The sequence below is a fragment of the Lissotriton vulgaris genome, chromosome 4_1, assembly GCF_964263255.1.
Source record: "Lissotriton vulgaris chromosome 4_1, aLisVul1.2, whole genome shotgun sequence".
In the NCBI taxonomy this organism is placed as follows: Eukaryota; Metazoa; Chordata; class Amphibia; order Caudata; family Salamandridae; genus Lissotriton; species Lissotriton vulgaris.
The window spans coordinates 999,769,546-999,782,149 of NC_141691.1; positions in this window are offsets into that span (position 1 = coordinate 999,769,546).

Sequence of the window (12,604 nt, forward strand, 5' to 3'; positions counted from 1 at the left end):
AGAGTTAGCTTTTCTCTGGCTAAGGCCCTCCGCTTCCTCCACCATCCTCTTCTGCGTTAAGACCCTCTCAGTTTCTAGCTTTTTCTCTTCAAGGACCAACTCCTTGAGTCTCAATTCCTGAGCCAGTAAGGCCTTTTTCTCCTCCACACTCAGCTGCGCTATCTCCTTGGCATGCTCTAATCTGAGATTTTCCAAAGCCAGCTGGTCCTCCCTTTCTTCCCTCCTATCCACCCACTCCTCTGGGGACATAGAAAGGGATAGGGCACTGCCCCCGGCACTGGACCCCGCAAGGGACTCCCTCTCAATGGGGTTCTCATTTCCTCCTGGCGTCTCTGCCCTGTCATTTTCTCTCTCCTGTGCAGACTCTTCAGGGCCACCCTCAGACCTACCAACCTCTTGGTGTGCAGCCCGGGCAATCCTCCACTCAGAGTCCTCACATCTCCATTCATCCTGTTGCCATTGGAGCAGGACTTTCGTTAGGTTTAGCTGGGTGTCCCCCCCACTCACTGCTAAGCCTCTCTCCTCACAGAAACCCCTCAACTCCAGAACAATTTATTCAAACAGATCAAGTGCAATAAAGGCAAATTCCATTTTTGGCAAGGCACTAAGACACAAGTGCAGCACAACAGACCTAGGTGTCTGAGCTGCATCAGGAGTACACAATAAAAAATGACTTTTGCGAGGAGAAATAATAAAATCCGTAGAAATCCCCAAACATGTGATTAGTCTAAAATTGGAGATTTTGAGGTGCAACTAGTTGTGGCTATGGTACTGCAACATTGCAAGTCCTATCCTCACAGCTGTCAATCAATGTTAGAAATTGGATTTCTGTTTGGTAAATTAAATTAGCCAAACAGGTCAGCACTGCTAAAGAGCCCAGAGTCCTAAAACCACCAATGCCATGTCAGAAGAATAACTAGGAGGAAGGCAAAAAGTTCAGGAATTTCCCTGCAAAAAGGGCCAAGTCCAACAGGGTGACGTTGTTTTTGGAACATGCATACAGTGTACCCACATATAGCAGAGGCAAAATAATTTTCCTGAGACGTAACAAAAGAGCTGTCCCGAGTAATATGTTTGTGGAGATGCATAAGAGGTTCTTTGGGAAAGGGACCTCTTGTTATACCACCAGATCTGTCACTAGCCTTTGGACGACATACCCTTTGTGACTTGTGAATTATACATACACCCGACTGCCCCAGTTTGCAGAAGTAAGAGGAGTGTTTAGATTTGTTTAACCTGGGCCATATCTAGACAAAAAAAAGCCACAAGGAAAGGGTTATCCCGGTTGTGACAATAATACATATTGTGATCATTTTATATGGAAGCGCAGAATATAACATTGGTGGGTTGACATTACAAAGAATTAACAGTTCACCGGGACGGGATGCTGATTATTATCCTGCTTGTTGCCCCATAGTGAATAGTACAGATACTTTATTTTACATTAACTGTTCCAGGATGATATTGTTCAAACATACAGTGCCCTTGGTGAATAAAGATGATTCAACTCTTTGGGAATGAACTCTAGATACTCCGCAGTGAATCATGAGGGGCCCATATATGCACACACAGGGTTCTTTTTCCTGTCTAATGGGTCTTATTCCCATGTCCACAATGGTACAAATGATGTAGCTCTCGGGATTGTATTGCCATTGGGTGTTCAATGTAAATATGCTCCACTCAGAACGAGATTGGTGAAAAGAACTTTAACAAAGTAATTCTGCGAAGGGGTTACAGATTTAGAGTTAAATAGCTATAGTAATGGAATTAAATTTGGATACATCCTTTCTTCAATATTTACATTGGGTGGTACTGCCATGGCCAGGGGTGAAAACGCTAGGGTATACTTTGGATGTAAGCTACAAATTATCTCCAATTCCACTGTAGCAGCTTTGCTCGATATGACTACCCAGTCATTTTTGAAGGTTGAATGCAAAACCAGAGCAGGTTCCAATTAGTGATCAATTTCTGATCCCATTTTTATTCTTCATGGGCTTTTCTATGGCGATAAAATAGAGCTGGAAAGGAATCCTCTTTGTTGACAAATGGCAGAAATTATTTGCAAATTAGCAATGATATTAGAGTGTTCCCTGAGTTACTCTAATATCCAGGACAAAACATTAATCTGTCAATATTTTTCCATTCTTTATGTCATAATATTGGTCCCAAAATTAGTGTGGTAGAAAAACATTACAGCACAAATATTGTTACAAAATTATCATCAACTAATATGAGCAATGTAATTTACCATAACATCGACAACACTGATAGTTACATATAAACATTGTTAAAGTAAGTTTATATTAGTACAAAACATTGACAACAAAATATTGCATTTAGGAAAATTTAGTAGTTAAACAAAATTATAGAAAACAAATATATAGTTTGCCACAATATTGTAAAAGTATAAGTTAATAAAATATATACTGGATAGAATGTTTAAAAAATAGTTAAAAATTAATTAAAGTCTCAAACCAACTACATGTGACCTGGAGATGTATTAACTGAGATTTGTGCTTCAGGTGAACGTTAAATATTATTTGTCAAATAAAACACCTGATTAATACACCTAATAACAAACAATGTTTACTTATTAGGCCAATATGGTATTACAATATAGAGGCCTAAGTATCGTCTGACAAATTATTGTGTCCTACATATCTTTAACAAAATATTACACAGTTGAAGTTAATAATAGAAAATCTTTACCTAGTGGAGCACCACGTGGAGCACTAAGTTTGTAAACAATGTTTATGCCTCACTATTTATGTAAGATTACATTTTTCTCAATAGCCTGACATACAAACTTTAAGCTGGCCAAGGAGAAAAGATATACTGCACAAACTATTACTGAAAAACAAGGAAATACAGTTACCTACTACACTGCAGTATTTTTTGTAATATTACCTAAATAAATTAAATGTAACATTAAAAAAATTCAAAGCAATTTAAAAATATTTCTTCTACAGATACATTGCCTACTGCAATTAGAATTCTGAACAATGGTTCAGTGACAAGCTAGTAATAAAGGAACAACTTCATAAAAGAAATAACAACTACTGTGATAATAAATATTTCTTATATCCTAAAACCAAAATTACATAAAATTTGACTTTGCAGTGCAAAAAACAATTAATCTTTCTGATAATTATTATTTGCCACTATCGCACTAATAGATTAAAAAAAATTAGCCTAGAAACATCGTCTTGCAAAATGGAAAATTACTCTTACCCTATGTGGGCTCATGTTCTCTCAAAAAAACATCAATATTAAAATAATGCACTGGAAACTGATTTAGGGGCTGATTATAATGCTGTAGGAAACGGCTCCGACCCTTGGTCGGAGCAGTTCCTACAGCATCATAATCTCCTGTTTGGATTCATTTCCGACCAACCCATTTTGATGGAGTCAGTCGGAAATTAATCCAAACAGGATTTCCAATTGGCTTACTAAGTGCTCAGGGAGCCCGTCTGCCATTTGGAAAGGGGCCTGTAATCCCAAGGGCGGCTCTTTCCACCAGAGGAATTACAATGGCAGATTCTCACAGCATTTATGTGCCGGCCTTTCTGACACAGAAAGGCTGTGGGAATCTGACTTTGGGGGCCCCCAGCAGGGCCCCCATGGATGCAAGACCTCCAGATGGCGGCGTATGGGCCTGTTCATCCTTGCACTCGGTAGCAGACACCTACATGTGCCTGCCACGGGGTGCAGGGATGAATTCTACCTCTTCTCTTTACAATGAGAGCAGTGGAATGCATGCTCCCATTGAAAAGAATAGGATTGCAACTGAACAGTGTTCAGTCACATCCAATTTGCTTGTTTGGGACCGCCGATGGTTGGTCGGTCGTCCCAGTTATAGATCTATGTTGGACGGACTCAGGTCCATCCGTCAAAGAAATTGGGCCCATAGCATTATTCAAATAAGGGTGTGCAAAATGTGCATAATTTGCTTTTCCATAGTACACAAAATTTATTTTGGAAACATAACATGAAATTGCACATACATATGTGAAATGCAAAAGCTACATTTGGTGGTATATTTTAGCATGAAATGTGTCTAGGGTCGTGTGCACAAAACACCAGAGCCATAAATAGCAGCTACTCACGTTCTTGTATTTTTAGTTGTTCCTGAGTGTTAACACGACATTTCCTACACAAACAGCATATAATAATGTAAGTTGGCATATTAATGTTATTTTGGGACTTTTGTGAAACAAGCATAATGTGTAAAAACCGAAAGCATGCAAGATTACACTTGTGTGAAAGAAATGTCAGCTTGGCCTAGTCTGCTATTAGTGTTGTGAAAAACAACTGCAGATCATGACTGTATAGGAAACATAAAGGACCACAACCATCGACCTACAATGGCAGAAATTGAATTGAGAGGTATAGATTTGTATTTAAAAGCAATAGCATACACCTCTAATGCACCCACAGGCCCTAAGGTAAAAGGCGATGCTTCATGAATACCAGAGCATATTTCTGGATAACTTTCATTAAATCCAAATCTAAAAAGAACAGTTAGCAGAAAAGAACAGCAAAACCAAGCAGCATCTTTAACACTAACCCACAAACAATAACCCTTTATATTGCATAACCATAAAAACAATGATAAACAAAATATCTTCAGTAATCAAAGCAGACATATAAAACCCTAATGTAATCAACAACATGGTTAGTTGAAAGCCTCTTTAAAATGCACCCAATCCCCTCTGCTCAAATATACACAATTTATGGCCAGAATCTAGACAATAAAATTGCACTAAAATGTGTCTTTCTACCAAATAAGCAGTCTTCCGCATAGAATGAATTAATTACCGTTATGCATAAAAAACAAGCACTCACCCAAAACATAGTTACAGATTTTAATATACAGTGAGTTATACCGCTATAAAACCCACACAGACAGCTAAAATGATGCAAAGATTAGAATTCTACTTTAACCAAGCTATTTGGTGAAAAAATAAAAAAAATCACTCTAGTCATTGGCTACTCCGCTATAAGCTAGTTTCAATTTTAAATAAAAAACCTCATCATCTTGTTTTTTGTGCACACCGATGAAGTGAAAACACGGTTATACACGCTAATTCCAATTACAACAAAAAACGAGGAGAAATTCGCTCCACTTTTAAAGTAAACACAGCTAAAATTTCCCTAAAGTCGCTAAATATTCATAATTATAAAAAAGTGTACTCTTACCTGATTTGAAACATCTGGCACTATCCTTAAACGTCACATGCAAATGTTGCAAACACAACAAAGCAGGTAATCACAAATAAATAAATAGATAGATAAATAAATAAAATGATGTTCTAATTAAAATGGAAGAGTCTTAAAATATATTGACCTCTATATGAAATATATATTTTTCATTTTTATAAAATATTTTTAAATTCCTTCTTTAAATTTGTTAAAAATGTTGCAACTATATACCGAACATGTTAACTAATGTATCTAATGCAATGTAAATGTAATTTTAATAATTATTTTTATTTTATAGAAAACGTAAAAATGAACACATTTATAAAATCCAATGTATTTTCTTAAAACTGTGCATTGAAATATTACATGCATGAGGTCTAAAAACTATTTTTAGAAACTGCAAAAAAAAATATTTAAGTGAATAATATTTCTATTCCCCCTCATATGTTTAAAACAATATAATTTATGTAAACTGCTTTTTCTGTGACTAATCATATTTAGTAAATATATGAACATATAATTAAATCAAGCCAAAAAGTAAGAAAGTACCTTTATTAAACATTATCGTTCATCCAAGTCTCTGCAAGTGGATATCTTTATTAAACATTAATTTTGTTAATTAAAAAGTGTAAATGTATTATATTTACAAAATAAGTGTGCATTACAATAAAAATGTGGTTATCCTACCCTAAAAAGTATGTGTTAATCCAACATTTTAAATATATAGTTGATATGTTTCAAAATACAAATAATGAAAACTTATTTAACAAAAAACATCACTTGTAGTTAGAATGTACTAACTTACACACACATTGCCCATCCAAGGGTGCCATCCAAATGTACTCCAAATCTATCAATAGAGACAATATATTAGAGCTGGGGTTGGGGTAAATAACTACTCTAACTCCATTCCCATATTAATTGGCAAAAGTCCAAACAATTGGGTGGTGGGTGGAGATATTACCTCATTCTAGTCCCAGTGCCATAAACATTGTGAAAGGTGTATAAACCTGTGGGTGCTAATTTACTATTCTGATTCCAATCCCATTGACACTTGTGGAACAGAATTTATTTTGAGGGTATACTTACTAGATTAACTTCAGTCCCCAAAACACGGGGGAAATTGCTTAAATTTGGAAAGTGCATAAATAGAGGGGTGACTGATTTCCTACTCTAACGTCATTCACATACATATTGTGGAAAATCCACAACACCTGGGGATCAAATTTACTATTATAAATCCAGCCCAACAAACAAAGCAACACTTAAAAACAATATGGAGGAATTTAGTATTATAACTGCAAACCCACACATGTTCATAAAATATTTCAGCAATGACAAAGCCCCATAACACTTAAAAGCACATACACATTTAACATAATAAATGATTACTAGAAAAAACACCTAAACCCCTAAATATGTGCATGTGAACCTTTATTAAAACTCACAAAAGAACTGAAATTAGCCCAAAACCTACATAGTGAAGTAGTGTGGCTCACTGGTTAGAGGCGGCAGACCCGAGAGCAGAGGACGGCCCGGGACCAGGGTTCGATTCCCGGCGTGGCAGGTTTTTGGACCAGGGTCAGCGGACTCGATAATTCTCTCGCCTCGGTGCCCACTCTGATCAGCGATCACACTCGGCAACTCTGGGCATTAGCTTGCCTCATCTTCACTAACGGCCCCACCAGACCGCCGGGGATGCCTGGTCTCACCCTGGAGATACCCATTAAGGGACCATCTCTCAGGGAAGCCAGGAAGGGTTTCGCAGCGGTCAAAGCGCCTTGGGACCCTACGGGTAAGTAGTGCGCTATATAAATGCCAATACATTTACATTTACACATATAAACCACAACCAGAAAACTACGGGCCTCCTTATGATGTTGGTCAGAAAAGCAGTCTGACCGGCGAGGTAGCAGGAATAATCAGGCTGCTGGGCACTATCTGACGGCCCTATTACGATACATGCACTGGAAAATTCTGACTGCCGGTGCTGGGGACTATCCAATGGCCCTATTAAGATACATGCACTGGAAAACTCTGACCGCTGGGGCCAGGGACTAACATACGACCCCATTACGATACATGCACTGTTAAACTGTGGTCAGAAAGACATCAATTCCGATTGACGCAGTCGGAAAGCCAGTGATTTCATATACGGAGAATAGACATACCCCTACAGACTACAGTGCTTGCAACATAGCTGAGAATGCTCACTCTTTCTGAATTTCCTTCAGGCCAGCTTAGCCTTTGGTGGGTAGCTATTAAGGGGGAGGGGGTGTCCCTGGCAATGGTCTGCCACATTGTGCTGGTGTCCAGATGTAGTGACATGTTTAGTGTGCATGGATGCATATCTTGATGTGGATTGAGAGTATCTTTGGGCAAGTTCTGTGAATGTCAATAGCTGCGAGAGCAGTGAGCTTCCAGCTGTGCCAAACAGGGTAATTAATGTTTGCTATGGGGTGTGAGTTGCATATGGTCAACAATCATGGAGTATGTTGTTGTTGTTGATGGTGGTAATTTTGTTAGCTGATGAGAGTGTGAAAGTTCAGTGAGGGGCCTCTTTGGAGAGTGATTTGTGCGCTAGCATGAGTTGTGATATTGTTGTTCCTGAAGGTGATAGCAGATATGGAGGTCCCTGGTTGTAGTGGTGTCAGCACATTCCTTTAAGTCCAAGCAGTGCTGTCAGGTGGCTGGACCATGGTCCTTGAAGGGTTTGAGGCCCCCTCATGTCCAGTGATTGTTGTTGTGGGATGTAAATAGATCATAAGTTCAAGTAGAATGAAGGGTATGATGTTTGTGTAATTACCCCTTTCTACAGATCAGTGCATGTGTGTGGTCTGTTGTAACAACAGGAGAGAGGCTGTGTGAGCAAGAAGTGTGTTTTCTTCAGTACACTGAGATGAGTGTTGTATATGTACGTTGAGTGTCTTTTGTGCAGGGCAAATCAGGAAATGGTGGGGTATGTGCATTAGCATGTAAGTGTGTCCAATTGTGCTCAGGCCCCCTATCTGTGATCAGTCTATTGTTAAGATTATGGCAGTTAATGCGTGGAAGGGGGAATGTCACCTTGGCCCCTTAGTGACCAGTAAAGTGCTAGAGACCCACCTGTCTCTGATTAGGCATCTCTGCCCACCGCTGCGCCACTGCTGTGATGTGACCACCATGGCCAACTCATATGCCAGCAGTCTGGTTGCAAAGTGGACCCCCGCTGCAGAGGTGACAATGGCTTGTGGGCCCAGCTGTAGTGGGGGCCATGCCAATGGATTCCTTTTGCAGCAAGATGGCCGAGATTAACAGGTAAGTTGTCTCAGAGCGGTGACTTGGCCATGTTTGGGTCAGCCAGACATGCAGAGCGTAGTATGCACAAGCTTTTGGATGGGGGACCTAGACTTGACCACTGGATCTGCATGCAGTGATAAGTGTTTGACTTACCTAGGATGGGGTCTGCAACGGCTTCAGATTTCATAGTAATGGAGCAAGTAGAGCAATGGCAGGATTTGTAAGGCAGGATCCATGGTGTTCCAGGATGTGGAGAGGTGCATGAAGTTGGGTTTGTGCCATTTGTCCCTCTGTTTCCGCCAACTCTGACGAGCTGGTTTGACCACCTTGGTCAGATGGCCTGATAGGTGCATCGTAATAGAGTGGGCGGTTGGAGCGGCTTTCGAAAATCTTATTTGAACTTGGAAGTCTACAGTCCTACATGAGTTTAATTTTACAACTGCAGCGAATCCTCACAAGTCCTATCATTTTATGTGCAGAATTCTCAGCCTCGAAAATGGATTCTCCGCAGTTGTAAAATTACTGTTAGTAAAATTAAACTCATTGATTGTGAGTACCAAAAAATAGTAAAGTTGAAAGAAATTAAAAACTGATCTTAAAAGACAGAATATACTTCCTTTTACAACAATCTTCTTAAGTGGTATTTGCTTTTTGTGGTTAAATACGTATGTTCCTTGAATGTGCCTTGATCGTTTCCCCCAGGGAACAACCAGCTCAGTCTTCCACCATGTGCTTTGACTCTGGATATATGGAATGAAATTTCTCCGTGGGCTGTACACAGTCCTTATGCCATGGAGAGTGCAGAATGTGAAATTTGGCCATAAACAATGGGTTATGAGCTCACTCAATCAATCAATCAATCAATCAATCAGGGGTTGGTAAATAGCTCTTTGAGAGCAAAAAGAGTGGAGAAAGGGGTTTTAAGCACAATTGCACCTATCCTGAGTGCTGCCTTATTCTTTTTTTTTTGTGGTGCCGCGGATCGGAGATTCTATTCCCCTAAATCTCCAAGAACAATAGGTTGTTTCAACATACAATTTTTGACAATACTGATCCAGCACACAAAGCTCTTTTTTGTAAATATATACAGTGATAATCAGAGTTCCTAAATCACAATAGAAAAACATTCAGTACCAGAATCAGGTATGTTTTTTAGAAGTTCAATCTTTATTTAGTTCTTCACAACGCACTGTAGCCAACGCGTTTCGTCCTCCACGGACTTCTTCAGGGCTTCAAATAATACATATATATATACACACAATTATTATATATACAATATATACACTATTATACAATTTAAGAACACATTTTATTACATTTCAACATATTAAAAGAAAAAGTCCAGATGTTGGGCTTTAAACTGTTTTTTCTTACATATTTTTTGCAAATCATTTCTAAAATTATAATACACTTGTCTCGAAATTTCCATATTCAAAGAGCACCTTTGTCAGAAAAAAATCCTTTGATATTTTATTCTACTGAATTCTGCTACTTTCTTGTCTTGCAAGACAATTTCAAATAGAGGAGTGGTGATTTAGCTATGGCAGGTAGCCAGTTATGGGCCTATAAAACTGAATATCTAAACCGGTTTTTGGTGGGTTTTATTTATTATAACGATATTAACAGATCAATTGTGGGCCTATATAATTCAAATCCAAGATTATTAAATAAAGCCGAGAAGTTGGCTTACCAAATAAAGTGAACTCTTCTTAAGAATAAGTATAGATAAGTATTCTTCCGTCCAGTCAAATAAGTACTGGGTATCTAGTAGAGGAAAAATATCCTTAATGTCAAGTTTTTACAACATATTATCAAAGACAGTTACATTATAACAGTAACATTTGAGCTAATAGCATACCTTCTCTTTTTAATGAAAGACACTGCGGTTTCGTAATCGGGATCACTCGGGTCAGATAGCCCAGTGTTGTTGAGAGTCTGAGTGGAAATAGAAGAATGACGCAAAAAAATACAATCACTATAAGCGAATCAATCATTGTTGTATACCACGGAGATTAGACGTGAAAATTAATTAAAACTAGAATTGCATGTTCCAAATTTTATATTTAAATCACTGTCCTCAGGCTTTTTATTTTAGATCTTATTCGTAAAGAGATGCCTTTTATTATATTGTGAACTATTCAGAACTGATTAGTTTCCTCGATGTTTCTCTCATATCCCTCCCCATTATATTTTCTTTGGCTGTTTCTGCCATATTGGATAAAAAAACGTTTGTTTTCACTTATTTTTTCTCACATGTTCCTCCCTAATAATCTCTCTTACTAGGTCTGCCACATTACGGTAGTATTATTTGTCAGTTTTGGCCGCCATATTTGGAGGTCACAAACCCCTTGAATGTATGAGCAACAGGCGCGAACGCCTTCTCCTTTTTTACAACTAGCAAGTGCTTACGGTTTCAAAGTGCCTATATTGCATTAATTAAAATCAAATTGGGAAGGCAAAGAGGTGTTCTGACCAGGGAAAGGTATCTATCTCATCTAGTTCGCAAAATTAATCTAGCGGCATATTACTTACTTGGAAAATGGTTTAAGCCGGCTCCATCGCGTGCCATCTTCCGTTGTAGCGTGAATCAACGGAAAACCGGGCCGCCTTTTATATAATAGTAAATTATACAATTGCATTCACCTGTGGGTAATTGGGTGTATCTTAGCATTTTAACTGGACTATACCTGCGTTCTACCTGCGCCATCTTGGCCGTCCTCGGTTTACTTTCTATGTATCCATATAGATCAAAAATCTCAACCCTCTATGTGTGTAATTAAGTTTCTTCATTCATAGAAGCCTATATTTAAAGAAGTATCAAATTAACAGAAAACAGAGACCGGTTCGTAGTTCCATTTCACAAATAACTAATGTATATTTTTGGATGACTCAATATTACAACATTTATCGTCCGCTTACAATGTCTCATGAGATTATTATTAGTTTACATCTGCATGTAATTTAGAGAAATAAATACATATGCCCAATCGTCCTTACACGCGAGTGAACTCGTCCGGCAATTGGAACCGCCATTTTGGATTGGTCTTACATTTTGGATCCGGATTTAGATTTAAGCGCCATATTGGAGTATATAAGAAACGCTCAATTTAAAATATTGTCACAAAAGAGCCAATTTCTAATTTCAATATAATATAGTTAGAGATTGAAGCAATTAATATATTTGCCTAATCATCTTTATGTGCAAGCGATCTCATCAAGAAGTTTGAACACATCGTTTTGGATTGATCTTACATTGTGTGACTCAATTTAAATATCGGCGCCATGTTAGAGTGATCGAGCACGCTCAATTAAAATTGAATTACATGGAGACAGATTTCTAATCATAATACAGTAACGTTAATGGTTGTCCATACATGTTTTATCATGAAATGTCCTGTCAAGTTGTAAGGATTTTACAGTAAATGATAATTCAAAATGTAATTGTGCACATATGTAAGGTTTTGTTTTAAATTAAAACCATCGTAATGAAAACGAGTTTTAAACATATTATTCGAATTTTATAAGCAGTGGATTTTGAATTTTTACTGTTTGCGATAATTAAGGTTATGTTCAACATCCTGTTTCCAGTACATATATAGAATAAAGTAAAATAAATTCTGGTAGACCAGCTTGACATATAATGATCCAAGTAATATCAGCATGCATTATACAAATGATATTCTGTATAACCTTATTATAGCTATACAATATTTTGCAATATTTTATAAGCACATTGGTAAAGAGCTCTACTCACCCGTGAGGGTCTCAAGGCACTGGGGGAGGGAAAGGCCACTCCGGTCAGTCGAAGATCCAGGTTTTTAGGGTACGTCTGAAGGTGTGCAGGTTTGGAGAGCGTCTGATGTCTACCGGGAGAGTGTTCCATGTTATGGCTGCAGTGTAGGAGAAAGCCCTCCTACCCGCTCTGCTTCTGTGGATGCGGAGGACTTCTGCCAGGGTGAGGTCGGCAAAGCGGAGGTTCCTCTTGGGTGCGTGGAAACACATTTGGTTGTTGAGGTATTTGGGTCTGATGTTGTCGAGGGATTTGTAGGCGTGGGTGAGGAGTTTGTAGGCGCCCCTCTTCTAGACAGGGAGCCAGAGCCAGTGGAGTTCTCGCTGGTGTGGG